Source organism: Bidens hawaiensis, unplaced genomic scaffold, assembly GCF_021521415.1.
Source record: "Bidens hawaiensis isolate Kalapana, Puna unplaced genomic scaffold, B.hawaiensis_p1.1 tig00020231_1, whole genome shotgun sequence".
In the NCBI taxonomy this organism is placed as follows: Eukaryota; Viridiplantae; Streptophyta; class Magnoliopsida; order Asterales; family Asteraceae; genus Bidens; species Bidens hawaiensis.
Window position 1 is genome coordinate 319,087 of NW_027493079.1, and position 6,193 is coordinate 325,279.

Here is a 6,193-nt window from a genome sequence, read left to right on the forward strand (position 1 = left end):
ATCATCCAACACGATGTACTCCAGAAGATGAATATCCCTAACTCGAAAATCATCCTGAGAACATCTGTGCTAGTTGGCTTCAGTGGCGAAACAAAGAAAACAATGGGGGACATCAAACTCCCAATATACATTGAAGGGTTAAACTCTTACAAAAAATTTTGTGTTATTGATAATTTATCTTGTTGCAATGTTATTCTTGGCAGGCCATGGCTACATGGAATAAAGGCTGTAGCCTCTACTTATCATCAGTGCATCAAACTACCAACTTCTTGGGGAGTAGTAAGGATAGATGGTGACCAAGTGGAAGCTAAGAATTATTATTCTTCATCCATGAAACCAACATCTACGGAAACGATAACATAGCAACTACAACAACATCCTAGGAACATGTTGGAGGCTCGAGAACATGACCTAAAATAAATAGCCTTGGATCCTGAGGATCCAGACGTAAATTCCTAGGATCCAGTATCCCTAATGAGATTGAAGAAGATATTGTATCCTTCCTCAAGCGACGAAAATCTACATTTGCCTTCAAGCACTCAGACATGACAGGTATTTCAAAAGAGGTAATTACTCATAAGTTTGGCCTTGATAATTCCATTAAACCCGTCCATCAGAAGCGAAGGAAATTCTCTCCTGAGAGGAACGCGATCATACAAGAAGAAGTTGAAGAACTTCTTAATGTCGGTAAGATCAGAGAGGTTAAGTATCCTCGATGGTTGGCTAATGTGGTTGTTGTATCAAAAAAGAATGGAAAGTGGAGGGTGTGTGTCGATTTTCACCGATTTAAACAAGGCATGCCCCAAGAATCCTTTCCCATTACCACATATAGACTCCATGGTGGATGCAGCAGCAGGACATGAGATGCTTGCCTTTATGGATGCTTCCTCTGGATTTCAACGAATTTAGATGGAACCATCTGATCAGGAAGATACAGCATTCATGACTCATACTGGAATATATTGCTATGTTGCCATGCCTTTTGGACTAAGAAATGCAGGTGCAACTTATCAACGCTTAGTCAACATGATGTTTAAAGACCAGCTAGGGAAGACCATGAAAGTCTATATAGACGACATGGTGGTCAAATCCAAGAAGGCTGATGATCGTCTTAGAGACTTGGAAGAAGCCTTCAATATCCTTAATCAGTATAACATGAAATTCAATCCTGCTAAATGCCATTTTGGTGTTAAGGAGAGAAAGTTCCTTGGTTATATGGTCCCTAAAAGGGGTATAGAGGTTATCCCGGAACAAATACAAGCCATCATAAACCTGAAGTCACCCATGAATGCAAAGGATGTACAAAGGTTGACTCGAAGAATTGCAGCCTTGAATATATTTATCTCCCGATCTTTAGAGAAATGTTGGATTTCTATGATATCCTTAGAAAAAATAGAAAGTTCGAGTGGACGGAGAAACATGAGGTTGCAGTCAAAGCTTTGAATGATTACTTGTCCTTAGCACTAGCATTAATGAAGCCAGTAGATGGGGAACCATTATCCCTGTACCTAGCTGTCTCGGGTAATGCTGTAAGTGTTGTCCTGGTAAAGGATCATGAAGGTGAGCAACATCCTTTTTATTATGTAAGTAAAAGTCTTCTTGATGTTGAAGCCAGGTATTCTCATTTAGAAAAGTTAATTCTTGCACTTATTATGGCCTCTACTAAGTTAAGGCATTACTTTGAAACTCATACCATAATTGTGAAAACTAACTATCCTATCAAGAATATTCTTAGAAAACAAGATATGTCAGGTAGGATGGCTACATGCGTTGTGAAGTTAAGTTCGTATGATATCCAATACGAGCCAGGGACTGCTATAAAGTCTCAAGCATTAGCTGACTTTGTGGCTGATTTCAGTAGTGATCTACAAAAGGAAGCCGACTTAGAGGTCCAACAGTTGGAAGAAACCAAGGATCCTTGGATCTTGTTCATAGATGGAGCATCCAACGTATGAGGAAAAGGATTGGGTATCCTACTAAAATCTCCATAGGGGGGGCATAATGCCCCAGTCTATAGCCTGTGAGTTTTAAGCCACTAATAACGAAGCAGAATATGAGGCTCAAACTGCAGATTTGCAACTAGCTAAACATATGAGGATCAGGTATCTTCAAGTGTATATAGATTCATTATTAATAGCTAACCACTTTAATGGCTCATATTCCGTTAAAGGTGAAATAATCAAATATCTAGATATTGTGAAAGAACTGTCAAAGTTCTTCGATTCTTTTAGTATTATACAGGTACCAAGGGAAGAAAATGCTGGGGCAGATGCTTTGGAAAATCTAGCTTCATCCTTGAAGGTTCCGGAAGCCATGAAGATTCCAATCATCCACATACTCTCACCATAAATTGGAGAACAAGAAGTTGGGGAGATAACAAATAACAAAGAGATAGTGCTTTGGGATCCATTATCCTCAAATAATCAAGGATCTTAGATCCTCCCAATACAGAAGTTCATTCAAGATGGAGAGATTCCCGCAACATAGAATCCTAAATCCTTCAAACTTATGGTATCACAATACATTTTACTACATGATGTTATGTATAGGAAATATCTTGCAGGTCCATACTTGAGGTGTATCGAAGATCCTGAAATTCAAGAGGTGCTTAAAGACTTTCACGAAGGAGATTGTGGTAATCACACTGGAGGCAGGGCTCTATTCTATAAGATTCTAAGAATAGGGTACTTCTGGCCAACCATGAAGAGAGATGCTACGGAATATTCAAAGAAGTGTGATACTTGTCAAAGACACGACAACATCCTACACCAGCCAGTGGAACCTATGTATCCTATATCCTCATCATCGCCTTTCATGAAGTGGGGCATGGATATTGTGGGTAAGCTACCTACGGCGCCAGGAGGAAAAGTATTCATGCTTGCAACGACTGATTACTTTTCAAAGTGGATAGAAGCAGAAGCATTTGTTCAAGTCCGCGAAAGAGAGGTTATCTTTCATTAAAAGAAATATTATTACTAGATTTGGCATCCTTTCAGAAATTATTTATGACAACTGTTCCCAGTTTATCTAGAGAAGAACCACTAACTTTTGTGATAGTTGGGGCATCAAGATGATCACTTCTACACCAGTTCACCATCAAGCCAATGGCCAAGAAAAATCAAGTAACAAGATTATTATCAACAATTTGAAGAAGAAACTAGGATCCAATAAAGGCAAGTGGGCTGAGGAACTTCCTTATGTTCTTTGGGCTTGATATAGCAACACCAAAGAATGCAACAGATCAAACAGCCTTCTTATTGGTGTTTGGATCAGAAGCTGTAATTCATACAGAAATGGTGGTTCCTACTGCTAGAACAAGCATCCGTGATTGACGGGTGGTCCATGGGACAACCCTTAATTGATTTAAGCCGTAATAATCATGTTTAGAATTGGTTTATTTGGAAGAATTAGGTGACTACAGTATTGTTGGTGAATTGTAGGTACAAAGGAGGTTCCAGTGCTATCATGGTGTATAATGAAGAAACATAAGGAACCTGGTACGCGAGAGATGGTCAAAAGAAGTGAAAACAAGAAAATGGGGTTGAAGTCCACCGTGGCCCACGGTCGAGACCGTGAGCCATGGTCCAAAATGGTTATTCAAACAGAAGCCACCGTACCGTGGCTGGTACTGTGGCCGTGGAGTTCACCGTGACCCACGGTTGAACCGTGGGCCACGGTCCAGGTTTTCTAGAAATCACCATGACCCAAAGTGTGAACCGTGGGCCCCGATCTGGAGTCGTAACTTCCATTTTCCTGCATTATTTCAATCGATTTTTGATGGTATTTTCATTATCCTTTTATTCAAAACACTTTAGACACGAATTTTGGAGATCAAGAACGAGACTTTGGTGTTAATAATCATTTGTTTGGGTTTATGATTCATCCGATTATCTTAATTGAGGTGATGATTAATCAAACGATGTGTGGCTAGTACTCTTGATGTTATCTCCCGAATTGTAAGGTTTTCTAATTGGATATTTGTTACTCGTTTATGTTATTGGTGAAATAGTATTGTGATCATATGATTATTGTGCTATGGTGAGTGTGTGTTTGTTTTGTAATTGTTAGTATGGTATAATTCGTGTTCTTGACTATCCGTTCTTGGTGCCATAGGCAATTTTAGTAGAAGAGAATTAGGGTTAGCAATAAACTAAACTGATTATTGGGAGACAACCTTGCGTTTTTATAATCCAAGTACTTAGTCCTCTCCTATCACATCTAAACCCATTTTCACAAATTATAATTGTGTAGTTCACCTCACAAGTAAATATTAACTTTATCAACATTGGAAACCTGAAATCGGGAGAGAGTATTCTTTCTTATACTGTTTAAAACTCATTTATTGCTTTAGTTAACTTTGTTAATCAAAATCAAACAACCAAATCATTTAATTTACATTTTGCACTTAGATTAATTTAGATTAATTTTATAGCTACTCAGTAACGCATTTTCCACAAACTGCCTGTGTTCGATACCCACTTACCGCTATCTATTTAGTTGTATTTGGTTTATTTTTGAGTGAGTCTTCGACATCACGTCAAATTTTGGCACCGTTGCCGGGGAGTAGTGTGCAACGTGTGTTAGCTTTAGTAGCTTTAGTCTATTATTTTCGGGTATACGCTGGTTGTGTTAGTGTGCAGGTACCTAAAGGTGTATGCATACTAGAAGCTCTAACAGGTCATCTCCGCTAGTTATTGATCCCGAGATTGACAGAACACTTCGAAGAAACCGAGTCTTACTTAGGGAGAATAAGCATCTTGGTTCTCCAACCACATCAAACAACGTGGATTCACCAGTTCCCACTTCGTGTTAGACAATCCCGACTACACCTCCACCAAATCCACCTCCATCGATTACTACTAATATACAGCATCAAGTGAACTCCAACCACCACCCACAACCGAACCCATGGCTGCTCAGTACACCTACTCAACATCATCCACATTGCCACCTATTACCAACCTTTTTCCTAACTTTAGTGCGTCATCATCATCTCAACAATATCAACCACCACCCTTTCAACAATCACAATCAAACTACCAATACCAACCCCAACCGTTTATGCAACATTCAAGAACACAAGGTGGCGGATATGGATATGAGTTTGACAGTGAATTTTAAGGGTATGAAGTGGAAGGTCACTACATGGTAGGTGATGGAAGTCAAAGGGTAAATCCGGGAAATTTGGCTTATGGTCAATGGCAACAACCACTGCCGATTATTCAACAACAACCACCGCCGGTTGTTCAACAAGCTCAACCACCAGTTCAACAAGCTCAACAACAACCACCGGTTGTTGTTAATCAAGTTCAGCCGCCACCATTTATTCAACAACCGCAAGGGTAACCTCAAGATCCACAATTTCAACAACAAATGTCCCAACCACAGTTTCAACAACAATATGTGCAGCCAAGGCCCATTTATAGGCAAATGGGTCAACCAAGAGTACCAATGGGGGTACCAAGAAGACATGCAAGAGAGATGGTTAGGGGGGATTGAAGCCCATTTCCGACCCATAATTACTAATAATCCATCTTCGGTGGTTATCCCTCTTAATCATCAAAAGAGGACATTTGAAGTAAGAACCAATTGCCTTCAAAGTCTTCCGAAGTATAAAGGTCTAGCAACGGAGGAATCTTACTTCCACTTGGAGGCAGAAGATTCCATTTGCAACATAATTGGGGGTCAAGGTTTTACATCAGATGAGGTAAAGTTGGTTTTATTTCAGTTTTCGTTGGAAGACAAGGCAAAGAGATGGTTTTACACTTTGCCTTCCGCCTCCATTTATACTTGGGCCGAGATGCAACAAAGATTTTTGGAAGAATTTTACACGGCCCAAAAGACCGATGATGCGAGAAGAAGTTTGAGAACCTTCCAACAAAAAACTGGGGAAATGTTTCATGAAGCATTCGAGAGGTTTAACATGATGATCAAGAATTGTCCTCATCATGGTATTGCTCTTTGGGAGTTATTGAATGCGTTTCTTGAAGGGTTGAGTATTGAGGATAAACGGAATTTGCGGTCAATCACTAATTGTACATTTGGTACCAATTATGAACAAGATGATTGGGCGTATTTGGAAAAAATGGCGGTTACATCAAAGAGAAAGGCTCAAACTGGAAGAAGGGCAAGACCGGCGGTTGGTAGACCGCAAGTGCAAGCCGTGGAAGAAGGAAATGTACAAACCACTAAT

General features: G+C 39.8%; 1 non-coding gene across 1 annotated transcript; it reads right to left on the bottom strand.

The window, feature by feature from the left end:
- Positions 1 to 5,849: 5,849 nt before the first annotated feature.
- LOC143560172 (small nucleolar RNA R71) lies at positions 5,850 to 5,955 on the bottom strand. Its single transcript, XR_013140069.1, has one exon. It is a non-coding gene; the product is annotated as a small nucleolar RNA R71 (small nucleolar RNA).
- Positions 5,956 to 6,193: the final 238 nt, after the last annotated feature.